The sequence below is a fragment of the Bombus flavifrons genome, unplaced genomic scaffold, assembly GCF_040668555.2.
Source record: "Bombus flavifrons isolate JBK064 unplaced genomic scaffold, iyBomFlav1_principal scaffold0022, whole genome shotgun sequence".
NCBI lineage: Eukaryota > Metazoa > Arthropoda > Insecta > Hymenoptera > Apidae > Bombus > Bombus flavifrons.
This window is the reverse complement of record NW_027184767.1, coordinates 244,952-259,654: the sequence shown is the minus strand read 5'-3', so window position 1 is coordinate 259,654 and position 14,703 is coordinate 244,952.

The window sequence follows — 14,703 nt, the reverse complement described above, 5'->3', positions numbered from 1 at the left end:
GGGGGCAACGTGGGACATCGTGGGACATCGCAGGACACCGTGGGATGCGAGCGTATTAGCTTTAATTAATCATAAGATAGATACCTATGTTATGTACATTGTAAGCTCATTCTGTACAAAGATACATATCTATCTTGGAACGACAAATAAAGATCTCGTCTCTCTTGATCCCCTCGCTTACCATACTGGAAAAATTGTTCCCACGATATATCGGTTCGCGATCAGTCAGTTCTTTCAAACTGTCGCGTGGCGTACTCGCTCGCGTGTATTTCGGGTGCGTGCGGGTCAATGTGCTCTAGACAACTCTTCGGATTCGTAAGTCGCCCAAGGACAGCTCTGTCTTGGTGACTGCTCAACGTTTGCATCGGATCACGGGAGTTGTCGTCGTGCCGGTGATGCTTGCTAATCTGTTGGGGATTCACTCGTGGATCTGCAGTCCTGTCCGATTGGTACTTGGGTACTCGATCAGAGACCACCAATTTCACGTCCTCCGTAATCCTGTTCGGCCCCGCGGGAGTGGACCCCACTGTTCAGTTGAGGTATTGCCTTCGTAATCCTGTTCAGCGGTCCCTCCCCGTGAGTGGACCCCACTGTTTAGTTGGGGACTCGTGCCTTGGTAATCCTGTTCAGCGGTCCCTCCCTGTGAGTGGACCCCACTGTTCAGTTGGGGCCTCTTGCCTTCGTAATCCTGTTCAGCGGTCCCTCCCCGGGTTCCACTTGTTCAGTTGGAGTGTGTCAAATTGCTGGCCTATGTGCTGGATCCACGGCTGAATTACTAGTGGATCACTGGCATCATCTGCCGGCGCCATCGACCGCGACTCGTGTAAGTTTCGAACGGCGAAACAGGAATCGGGTTACGGCCAATTCTTGGGCTTTCCGTTGAACCTCGGGGTTATCTCGTGTACGGGGGTACGTCGCGTAGGTTTGTTAGTTCTTTCGAGAGATCGCGATCTCGTCCGTTTCGGGACAGTGTCAGTAGCTTCATCTTCTTCTTTTCGTTCCAAGTTAGATAAATGTGTCTTTGATACCGAATGTTGCCAGTAGGGATGCGAATTATTGTATATTTGTACTGATCGATGTAATCGTTGTGTGGGAGATAGATGATGCGTTACGTATGCCTTGTTCTACGTTTGTAAAGATTCATGTTAGCGCTGCGTTGGAGATATGTGTTTCGCAGTTAGACTACGAAACAACTATTTCTTTACGCAGGCCCATGGTCAAGTAGTTTCAAAACTGGACATTCTGCCAATAGGTTGAATGTCGAGATCGATGTGTAGTGTTAAATAACCCATGGGCGGGTCTCGTGCGTAGTCACCTCCTCGTGGTGAGACCTGGTATTTGGCATCGTTTTCCAAAAATTAATCAGTCGATTAATCTTTGGAAAACGATACCAAGCCAAGAACTACGCAACAGTCCAGTTTGGATCAACAAAAGCCGCTAAGATCATTTTGGATGATCTACACTGGACTGCACTATTAATTTATAACATTTAAGCCATTAATTTACAATATTTACGTCATGAATTTACAACAATAAGTCACAAATTCATAACATTTAAGCTATTAATTTTTACATTTATACCATTAATTCCTAACACTCAAACTATTAATTTATAACACTTAAGCTATTAATTTATAACATTTAAGCAAATAATTAACAACGATTAAACCATTAATTTATAACAATTGAAACAATAATTGGCACATTTAAAACATTAATTTATAAGAATCAAACCATTCCTCGAGGAATCAGTAAGTCTCGCGCTAATAGCCCAATACATCGATAGATTTAACGAAGAAATACATAACCGCGATTACAACCAATTAGATCATATTATTTGCTACATAATTAATAACTGTATCACGTACAGCGATGCAGGCGGTATTGAAGAAATAAAGCCATTTTATGTTACAACTATAACGAGTAAATTTAATCGTTTAACTTGTGAAGAATTAAAAAGGTACCTGACTTCTAAATAAGCATTAAATAAGAATCTTAAATATCGCAAACAGTGATGTAGGTGTTACTCAAGAAAAAAGAACGTTTTATTTTTTAATTAGCACGAGTAAATGAACTAATATCGGTAATATAATATAACGCTTAATATGAATTTTATCTGTCTGATTATTTAATAGCTTAACTTATTTCACAGTAACGTCATCGACTGCACTTAGGCTCTTTTCCCTTTTTGTCCGAACTAATCGATAGTCGAAAACTAGTATCATGTAGGTGTGAGTATAGTCTTAGTTTGTAGAAACTATTAAAATGATAAAAATGGATATCGTATTAAATCGTAAAAGATGCCAATTTACGATAAAAATTAAGAAATCGTTCAATTTGATTTTGTTACAATGGAAAAACCGTCTCCTGCTATGTCAAAAAATCGTTACCGTTTGATTAACAAACCGACGCCTTGTTAAGTCATATAAGGAACACGGAAGTCGCGCGCGAGCTCTTTTGTGCCTGAAATTCCGGAGAGTGAACATCGAAGAAGAACATAAATATCAGGTAAGTAAGAAAAAATATCAAACAACAACATTGTAACTAGTAATTTATAACGTCTAAACTATTAATTAATAACATTTATGCTATTAATTTATAACATTTAAGCCATTAATTTCTAACATTTGAACTGTTATTTTATACATTTAGCCATTAATTTATAACATTTAAACTATTAATTTATATCATTTAAGCCATTAAATTATAACATTCAAGCTATTAATTTATAACATTTAAACTGTTAATTTATAACATTTAAACCATTAATTTACAGCATTTAAAGTGTTATTTTATACATTTAAGCCATTAATTTATAACATTTAAGCAATTAATTTATAACATTTAAACTATTAATTTCTAAAATTTAAGCCATTAATTTCTAACATTTAAGAAATTAATTGACAACATCTGAGCCACTAATTTACACCATTTAAACTGTTGTTTTATACATTTAAGCTATTATTTTATAACATTTAAGCTATTAATTAACAACATCTAAGCCATTAATTTACAACATTTAAAGTGTTATTTTATACATTTAATCTATTAATTTATAACATTTAAGCTATTAATTTATAACATTTAAGCCATTAATTTCTAACTTTTGAACTGTTATTTTATACATTTAACTATTAATTTATAACATTTAAACTATTAATTTATATCATCTAAGCCATTAAATTATAACATTTAAGCTATTAATTTACAACATCTAAGCCACTAATTTAAAATATTTAAACTATTAATTTATATCATCTAAGCCATTAATTTATAATATTTAAGCCATTAATCTAAAACAATTCCTCCATTAATTCTTAACAACCATACCAATAATTAATAACCATATTCTCCCATTAATTCAATGTAATTGTGCTCTTCATTTATAACAGTTGTGCCATTAATCGGAAGCAACTCTACATTCATTGATTTAAATCAGTACCATCAATGTGAGTGAATTAATGATTTATATTGTATTATTTTATTAACGAAATCCTTCAGGTCCCTGGATTGCTATTTTATTTCTATATTGCATTATTTTTTAATTTTAAATACAGTACTTAATTTCTCATTTCACTATTTTGTATAAAAGCAGTGGTAACGCAGAGTGTTATTTTAAGATGTAATTTTCCATGTCTGCTAAAAACCAAGGAAACAACACCATATTCATGGAATCAAGGAAGCAAGTGTAGTTTAACCGAAGGCAACGACATCTTATCTGTAGCTGCACATGAGTCATAGGACATTTCAAATATTGTTGTTGTTTTGCCTCGGAGTACCAAAACCGTTAGATTACAAGTAATTTAAAAACAAATAAACTCCGGACAAAACAATGCCGCAGCTACAATGTCGCTTTATTATAAAATAATTTTACATCTCTGCTTCCAATGCGTAAAAACTCATATGTAAATGGGACCCGAGCGTAGTTACCTCCTCGTGGTGGGTCCCGGTAATTGGTATCGTTTTCCAAATAATAATGCGCCAAGTACTATTTCGAATATTAGTATTATTATTCGAAAACGATATCAAGCTAAAAACTACTTTGAATGAACCTAACCCAAAATAGTTTTGGTGATCTAAACTGGACTAATACCACCCCCCCCCCCGCGGGGGCAACGTGGGACATCGTGGGACATCGCAGGACACCGTGGGATGCGAGCGTATTAGCTTTAATTAATCATAAGATAGATACCTATGTTATGTACATTGTAAGCTCATTCTGTACAAAGATACTTATCTATCTTGGAACGACAAATAAAGATCTCGTCTCTCTTGATCCCCTCGCTTACCATACTGGAAAAATTGTTCCCACGATATATCGGTTCGCGATCAGTCAGTTCTTTCAAACTGTCGCGTGGCGTACTCGCTCGCGTGTATTTCGGGTGCGTGCGGGTCAATGTGCTCTAGACAACTCTTCGGATTCGTAAGTCGCCCAAGGACAGCTCTGTCTTGGTGACTGCTCAACGTTTGCATCGGATCACGGGAGTTGTCGTCGTGCCGGTGATGCTTGCTAATCTGTTGGGGATTCACTCGTGGATCTGCAGTCCTGTCCGATTGGTACTTGGGTACTCGATCAGAGACCACCAATTTCACGTCCTCCGTAATCCTGTTCGGCCCCGCGGGAGTGGACCCCACTGTTCAGTTGAGGTATTGCCTTCGTAATCCTGTTCAGCGGTCCCTCCCCGTGAGTGGACCCCACTGTTTAGTTGGGGCCTCGTGCCTTGGTAATCCTGTTCAGCGGTCCCTCCCTGTGAGTGGACCCCACTGTTCAGTTGGGGCCTCTTGCCTTCGTAATCCTGTTCAGCGGTCCCTCCCCGGGTTCCACTTGTTCAGTTGGAGTGTGTCAAATTGCTGGCCTATGTGCTGGATCCACGGCTGAATTACTAGTGGATCACTGGCATCATCTGCCGGCGCCATCGACCGCGACTCGTGTAAGTTTCGAACGGCGAAACAGGAATCGGGTTACGGCCAATTCTTGGGCTTTCCGTTGAACCTCGGGGTTATCTCGTGTACGGGGGTACGTCGCGTAGGTTTGTTAGTTCTTTCGAGAGATCGCGATCTCGTCCGTTTCGGGACAGTGTCAGTAGCTTCATCTTCTTCTTTTCGTTCCAAGTTAGATAAATGTGTCTTTGATACCGAATGTTGCCAGTAGGGATGCGAATTATTGTATATTTGTACTGATCGATGTAATCGTTGTGTGGGAGATAGATGATGCGTTACGTATGCCTTGTTCTACGTTTGTAAAGATTCATGTTCGCGCTGCGTTGGAGATATGTGTTTCGCAGTTAGACTACGAAACAGCTATTTCTATACGCAGGCCCATGGTCAAGTAGTGTCAAAACTGGACATTCTGCCAATAGGTTGAATGTCGAGATCGATGTGTAGTGTTAAATAACCCATGGGCGGGTCTCGTGCGTAGTCACCTCCTCGTGGTGAGACCTGGTAATTGGCATCGTTTTCCAAAAACTAATCAGTCGATTAATCTTTGGAAAACGATACCAAGCCAAGAACTACGCAACAGTCCAGTTTAGATCACCAAAAGCCCCTAAGATCATTTTGGATGGTCTACACTGGACTGCACTATTAATTTATAACATTTAAGCCATTAATTTACAATATTTACGTCATGAATTTACAACAATAAGTCACAAATTCATAACATTTAAGCTATTAATTTTTACATTTATACCATTAATTCCTAACATTCAAACTATTAATTTATAACACTTAAGCTATTAATTTATAACATTTAAGCAAATAATTAACAACGATTAAACTATTAATTTATAACTATTGAAACAAAAATTGGCACATTCAAAACATTAATTTATAAGAATCAAACCATTCCTCGAGGAATCAGTAAGTCTCGCGCTAATAGCCCAATACATCGATAGATTTAACGAAGAAATACGTAACCGCGATTACAGCCAATTAGATCATATTATTTGCTACATAATTAATAACTGTATCACGTACAGCGATGCAGGCGGTATTGAAGAAATAAAGCCATTTTATGTTACAACCATAACGAGTAAATTTAATCGTTTAACCTGTGAAGAATTTAAAAGGTACCTGACTTCTAAATAAGCATTAAATAAGAATCTTAAATATCACAAACAGTGATGTAGGTTGTACTCAAGAAAAAAGAACGTTTTATTTTTTAATTAGCACGAGTAAATGAACGAATATCGATAATATAATATAACGCTTAATATGAATTTTATCTGTCTGATTATTTAATAGCTTAACTTATTTCACAGTAACGTCATCGACTGCACTTAGGCTCTTTTCCCTTTTTGTCCAAACTAATCGATAGTCGAAAACTAGTATCATGTAGGTGTGAATATAGTCTTAGTTTGTAGAAACTATTAAAATGATAAAAATGGATATCGTATTAAATCGTAAAAGATGCCAATTTACGATAAAAATTAAGAAATCGTTCAATTTGATTTTGTTACAATGGAAAAACCGTCTCCTGCTATGTCAAAAAATCGTTACCGTTTGATTAACAAACCGACGCCTTGTTAAGTTATATAAGGAACACGGAAGTCGCGCGCGAGCTCTTTTGTGCCTGAAATTCCGGAGAGTGAACATCGAAGAAGAACATAAATATCAGGTAAGTAAGAAAAAATATCAAACAACAACATTGTAACTAGTAATTTATAACTTCTAAACCATTAATTTACAACACTTAAGCTATTAATTTATAACATTCAAGCGATTAATTTATAACATTTAAGGAATTAATTTATAACGTCTAAACTATTAATTTATAACATTTATGCTATTAATTTATAACATTTAAGCCATTAATTTCTAACTTTTGAACTGTTATTATATACATTTAGCCATTAATTTATAACATTTAAGGAATTAATTTATAACGTCTAAACTATTAATTTATAACATTTATGCTATTAATTTATAACATTTAAGCCATTAATTTCTAACTTTTGAACTGTTATTATATACATTTAGCCATTAATTTATAACATTTAAACTATTAATTTATATCATCTAAGCCATTAAATTATAACATTCAAGCTATTAATTTATAACATTTAAACTGTTAATTTATAACATTTAAACCATTAATTTACAGCATTTAAAGTGTTATTTTATACATTTAAGCCATTAATTTATAACATTTAAGATATTAATTTATAACATTTAAGCCATTAATTTCTAACTTTTGAACTGTTATTTTATACATTTTGTCAATAATTTATAATATTTAAACTATTAATTTATATCATCTAAACCATTAAATTATAACATTTAAGCTATTAATTTACAACATCTAAGCCACTAATTTACAATATTTAAACTATTAATTTATATCATCTAAGCCATTAATTTATAATATTTAAGCCATTAATCTAAAACAATTCCTCCATTAATTCTTAACAACTATACCAATAATTTATAATCATATTCTCCCATTAATTCAAAGTAATTGTGCTCTTAATTTATAACAGTTGTACCATTAATCGGAAGCAACTCTACATTCATTGATTTAAATCAGTACCATCAATGTGAGTGAATTAATGATTTATATTGTATTATTTTATTAACGAAATCTTTCAGGTCCCTGGATTGCTATTTTATTTCTATATAGCATTATTTTTTAATTTTAAATACAGTACTTAATTTCTCATTTCACTATTTTGTATAAAAGCAGTGGTAACGCAGAGTGTAATGTTAAGATGTAATTTTCCATGTCTGCTAAAAACCAAGGAAACAACACCATATTCATGGAATCAAGGAAGCAAGTGTAGTTTAACCGAAGGCAACGACATCTTATCTGTAGCTGCACATGAGTCATAGGACATTTCAAATAGTGTTGTTGTTTTGCCTCGGAGTACCAAAACCGTTAGATTACAAGTAATTTAAAAACAAATAAACTCCGGACAAAACAATGCCGCCGCTACAATGTCGCTTTATTATAAAATAATTTTACATCTCTGCTTCCAATGCGTAAAAACTCATATGTAAATGGGACCCGAGCGTAGTTACCTCCTCGTGGTGGGTCCCGGTAATTGGTATCGTTTTCCAAATAATAATACACCAAGTACTATTTCGAATATTAGTATTATTATTCGAAAACGATATCAAGCTAAAAACTACTTTGAATGAACCTAACCCAAAATAGTTTTGGTGATCTAAACTGGACTAATACCCCCCCCGCGGGGGCAACGTGGGACATCGTGGGACATCGCAGGACACCGTAGGATGCGAGCGTATTAGCTTTAATTAATCATAAGATAGATACCTATGTTATGTACATTGTAAGCTCATTCTGTACAAAGATACTTATCTATCTTGGAACGACAAATAAAGATCTCGTCTCTCTTGATCCCCTCGCTTACCATACTGGAAAAATTGTTCCCACGATATATCGGATCGCGATCACTCAGTTCTTTCAAACTGTCGCGTGGCGTACTCGCTCGCGTGTATTTCGGGTGCGTGCGGGTCAATGTGCTCTAGACAACTCTTCGGATTCGTAAGTCGCCCAAGGACAGCTCTGTCTTGGTGACTGCTCAACGTTTGCATCGGATCACGGGAGTTGTCGTCGTGCCGGTGATGCTTGCTAATCTGTTGGGGATTCAGTCGTGGATCTGCAGTCCTGTCCGATTGGTACTTCGGTACTCGGTCAGGGACCAGCAATTTCACGTCCTCCGTAATCCTGTTCGGCCCCGCGGGAGTGGACCCCACTGTTCAGTTGAGGTATTGCCTTCGTAATCCTGTTCAGCGGTCCCTCCCCGTGAGTGGACCCCACTGTTCAGTTGGGGCCTCGTGCCTTGGTAATCCTGTTCAGCGGTCCCTCCCTGTGAGTGGACCCCACTGTTCAGTTGGGGCCTCTTGCCTTCGTAATCCTGTTCAGCGGTCCCTCCCCGGGTTCCACTTGTTCAGTTGGAGTGTGTCAAGTTGCTGGCCTATGTGCTGGATCCACGGCTGAATTACTAGTGGATCACTGGCATCATCTGTCGGCGCCATCGACCGCGACTCGTGTAAGTTCCGAACGGCGAAACAGGAATCGAGTTACGGCCAATTCTTGGGCTTTCCGTTGAACCTCGGGGTTATCTCGTGTACGGGGGTACGTCGCATAGGTTTGTTAGTTCTTTCGAGAGATCGCGATCTCGTCCGTTTCGGGACAGTGTCAGTAGCTTCATCTTCTTCTTTTCGCTCCAAGTTAGATAAATGTGTCTTTGATACCGAATGTTGCCAGTAGGGATGCGAATTATTGTTTATTTGTACTGATCGATGTAATCGTTGTCTGGGAGATAGATGATGCGTTACGTATGCCTTGTTCTACGTTTGTAAAGATTCATGTTAGCGCTGCGTTGGAGATATGTGTTTCGCAGTTAGACTACGAAACAACTATTTCTTTACGCAGGCCCATGGTCAAGTAGTGTCAAAACTGGACATTCTGCCAATAGGTTGAATGTCGAGATCGATGTGTAGTGTTAAATAACCCATGGGCGGGTCTCGTGCGTAGTCACCTCCTCGTGGTGAGACCTGGTAATTGGCATCGTTTTCCAAAAATTAATCAGTCGATTAATCTTTGGAAAACGATACCAAGCCAAGAACTACGCAACAGTCCAGTTTGGATCAACAAAAGCCCCTAAGATCATTTTGGATGATCTACACTGGACTGCACTATTAATTTATAACATTTAAGCCATTAATTTACAATATTTACGTCATGAATTTACAACAATAAGTCACAAATTCATAACATTTAAGCTATTAATTTTTACATTTATACCATTAATTCCTAACACTCAAACTATTAATTTATAACACTTAAGCTATTAATTTATAACATTTAAGCAAATAATTAACAACGATTAAACTATTAATTTATAACAATTGAAACAATAATTGGCACATTTAAAACATTAATTTATAAGAATCAAACCATTCCTCGAGGAATCAGTAAGTCTCGCGCTAATAGCCCAATACATCGATAGATTTAACGAAGAAATACGTAACCGCGATTACAACCAATTAGATCATATTATTTGCTACATAATTAATAACTGTATCACGTACAGCGATGCAGGCGGTATTGAAGAAATAAAGCCATTTTATGTTACAACTATAACGAGTAAATTTAATCGTTTAACTTGTGAAGAATTAAAAAGGTACCTGACTTCTAAATAAGCATTAAATAAGAATCTTAAATATCGCAAACAGTGATGTAGGTGTTACTCAAGAAAAAAGAACGTTTTATTTTTTAATTAGCACGAGTAAATGAACGAATATCGATAATATAATATAACGCTTAATATGAATTTTATCTGTCTGATTATTTAATAGTTTAACTTATTTCACAGTAACGTCATCGACTGCCCTTAGGCTCTTTTCCCTTTTTGTCCAAACTAATCGATACTCGAAAACTAGTATCATGTAGGTGTGAATTTAGTCTTAGTTTGTAGAAACTATTAAAATGATAAAAATGGATATCGTATTAAATCGTAAAAGATGTCAATTTACGATAAAAATTAAGAAATCGTTCAATTTGATTTTGTTACAATGGAAAAACCGTCTCCTGCTATGTCAAAAAATCGTTACCGTTTGATTAACAAACCGACGCCTTGTTAAGTTATATAAGGAACACGGAAGTCGCGCGCGAGCTCTTTTGTGCCTGAAGTTCCGGAGAGTGAACATCGAAGAAGAACATAAATATCAGGTAAGTAAGAAAAAATATCAAACAACAACATTGTAACTAGTAATTTATAATGTCTAAACCATTAATTTAAAACACTTAAGCTATTAATTTATAACATTCAAGCCATTAATTTATAACATTTAAGGAATTAATTTATAACGTCTAAACTATTAATTTATAACATTTATGCTATTAATTTATAACATTTAAGCCATTAATTTCTAACTTTTGAACTGTTATTTTATACATTTAGCCATTAATTTATAACATTTAAACTATTAATTTCTAACATTTAAGCCATTAATTGACAACATCTAATTTACAACATTTAAACTGTTGTTTTATACATTTAAGCTATTATTTTATAACATTTAAGCTATTAATTAACAACATCTAAGCCATTAATTTACAACATTTAAAGTGTTATTTTATACATTTGAGCTATTAATTTATAACATTTAAGCTATTAATTTATAACATTTAAGCCATTAATTTCTAACTTTTGAACTGTTATTTTATACATGTAGCCTTTCATTTATAACATTTAAACTATTAATTTATATCATCTAAGCCATTAAATTATAACATTTAAGCTATTAATTTATATCATTTAAGCCATTAATTTCTAACTTTTGAACTGTTATTTTATACATTTTGCCAATAATTTATAACATTTAAACTATTAATTTATATCATCTAAGCCATTAAATTATAACATTTAAGCTATTAATTTACAACATCTAAGCCACTAATTTACAATATTTAAACTATTAATTTATATCATCTAAGCCATTAATTTATAATATTTAAGCCATTAATCTAAAACAATTCCTCCATTAATTCTTAACAACTATACCAATAATTTATAACCATATTCTCCCATTAATTCAAAGTAATTGTGCTCTTAATTTATAACAGTTGTACCATTAATCGGAAGCAACTCTACATTCATTGATTTAAATCAGTACCATCAATGTGAGTGAATTAATGATTTATATTGTATTATTTTATTAACGAAATCTTTCAGGTCCCTGGATTGCTATTTTATTTCTATATAGCATTATTTTTTAATTTTAAATACAGTACTTAATTTCTCATTTCACTATTTTGTATAAAAGCAGTGGTAACACAGAGTGTAATTTTAAGATGTAATTTTCCATGTCTGCTAAAAACCAAGGAAACAACACCATATTCATGGAATCAAGGAAGCAAGTGTAGTTTAACCGAAGGCAACGACATCTTATCTGTAGCTGCACATGAGTCATAGGACATTTCAAATAGTGTTGTTGTTTTGCCTCGGAGTACCAAAACCGTTAGATTACAAGTAATTTAAAAACAAATATACTCCGGACAAAACAATGCCGCCGCTACAATGTCGCTTTATTATAAAATAATTTTACATCTCTGTTACGTCGCCTAAAACATCTGCGCTGCAGCTCTCGCGACCGGCCAGCCGACGGCCTGCGTAACGTCATTTCGACCCTCAATAAACCTGAGGACCAACCATAACTTTCTCTTGCATTGTGTACACATGTATCTGCATTCCATCCGTCGTCCTGAAAGCTTTCTTAAGGCTAGAAATATTTGCGACGCACATCTGGTTTTTAGAGAGGTCCTTGGGTTTATTAGGCGCAATTAAAAACACGGAGAAAGCGGGTACGCGCCCATTAGGAAAAATCGAACATCTGTCTAATAGAACAGGCTGGGTTTTCCCATGCACAAGGTCACTCACGAACCACGTTGGTCGGAGGTTTCCTACTCGTCACTTCTCCTACGACTCTCGGAGAGTCAAGTCGCAGACTTCTCCTGCTACATCAGGAGGGTCAAGTCAACTTACTTCTTCTACATACGACAACGTCGAATTCTAACATCAAAATCTAGTGTCTATCAAGTATCCTCTAGTGCTACGTCCACTAACATACGAAATTCGATTGTACGAACCTTGCTCTATTAGTCATATCTATCTCATATTCGTGCGACAAGGTGTTATCGACGATTTGTATCTACTCAACAGTGTAGTTTAAGTGTTGGAAATATATATTTTATAATTCTGTGAATCACAGTGTTATATAAACTTAATCACCCCTATTATCTTAACGGAAATCAGGGGATCGATCAACTCGTGGTGTCGATTAGTATAATCGTAACGGGAATTTACGACTCCCGTTGACGTCTCTCCTCGCGATTGCGTCTCCCCGCGATTGGTCGAAATAACATGGTCCTTCGAGCCGGATTTTGCGCCATTAAAAAGTGCATTGACCAGTGACTATACAGTGTCGCGTGAAATCCACATTCCAACGACTTAGGCAACTAGCCAAAGGAGCTGCCATCGGAAAGGAACTCCTTCCTCGCTCAGCACATACTCGAGCCCACACCGCACTGTAACGAATAGCTACCGATTCCTAGATCAACGTCCATTTGATTAAGGTAAACTCGTTCCTGCCATTAAACTCAAATATGGCCCACGCTGAACCGATCAGCACACTGCGGCGGAGACGAAGCATCTTAGTCCGCCGACTCGCGACCACGAAGCGTCAACTCGACGAATATGAAGCGTCTGGACGGGTAGAAAAGAACTCCCTCATAGCATGCCGTAACTTCTTCGACGAGAATTGGAGGAAGATAATCGAGGCTCAGGACGAGCTGGAAGCGTTAGATGAGGGGGAAATTGCTCATGCAGACTCTTTATTGCGAGAGCATCTTAAGATTGACGTACGGATCCTGGACCTCTTTGACCTACTACCATCAACAACCCCTTCGACATTAAAAGCACGCGATTCATGCGTGAAACGCCAGCCGACGGAGAATATCGCGTCGAACCTAGCGCCGATACCGTCGCCTGACATGCGGAGCTCATCGCGTGATACTCACAACGTGTCCCCCATACGCGACCTGACGACGACCACGTTCACATCGTCAGCATCACAACAATCTGATTCAACGACACAAAACGCCTTGAATCAGCAAACCGCTCAAGATACTCTGGACCAGAAGGAACTCAATCCCGTCCAGGACAACAGCGGCCATACTCCGCCGGCAGAAAACAACGCGTCGAATCCAACGTCGATATCGTCGCCTGACACGCGGATCTCATCGCCTAATCCGCGCGGCACATTGCGTGAAACTCGCACCTCATCGCCTACACGCGTCCTGAAGACAACACTTCACGATTCTCTGGATCAACAGAGAGAGAAAACCTCACCAGGCTACAAGATGTCGCAAACATTCTTTCCGAAGCTGTTACAGGATAGGCGATGCCCTGCAACTGTAATTCAAAACGACGAGAGTAGCGGGTCAAATCCCGTCAAGGATACCGAAGCCAATCTAGAAGCGAAACCTACAGAAGACTCTCCGAAATTGACGATGATAGAATTATCTGGGAACAGACGTTCCTTTATCAACACTTCGACGGTTAATAACCTGTTCTGCATACCGTCACACGCAACATTTGGCATAAACATCGTATCGGAGACTCTCATTCATTCTCCGGGACATTCCGTGAAGAGTCCTCACTCTCCATGGCCGACAGGGGCCACAGCTGCGAATAACCCGAAGCGAAATAATATCTACGTTATTGCTACCGTGAATAATTACGTAATTGATATTGATAGTTTTCAGAACACTCCTTCGGATCCCAATACCCGGCCACAGAGCGCTGCCTCGAACAAGTCTCTGATTTTGCCTTTTGCGGATAATTGGTCCACGCCGGTCCAACCACCACGCATCATCAAGACGGCGCGACACGAATGGGTCAGCGGGGGGAGTCCTGTTCCCCAACCAACCATAGATCTTCTTCACGTTTCCATAACGCATCTACATGCGAATTTCACTTTCCGTTGTGAAATCGGAGAGATATATAACGACACCTCCTGGGACGAGGTGTTCCACGACACTTCATGGGCCGAGCTGTTTCACGACACGTCCTGGTTCGTGAACTTCAACAGAAACTATCTAGGCAATGCCGAGGACCACGACGATCCAGAACGCAAGGAAGACAACATATCCTCAACGCGACGGCCTCTCGGCCG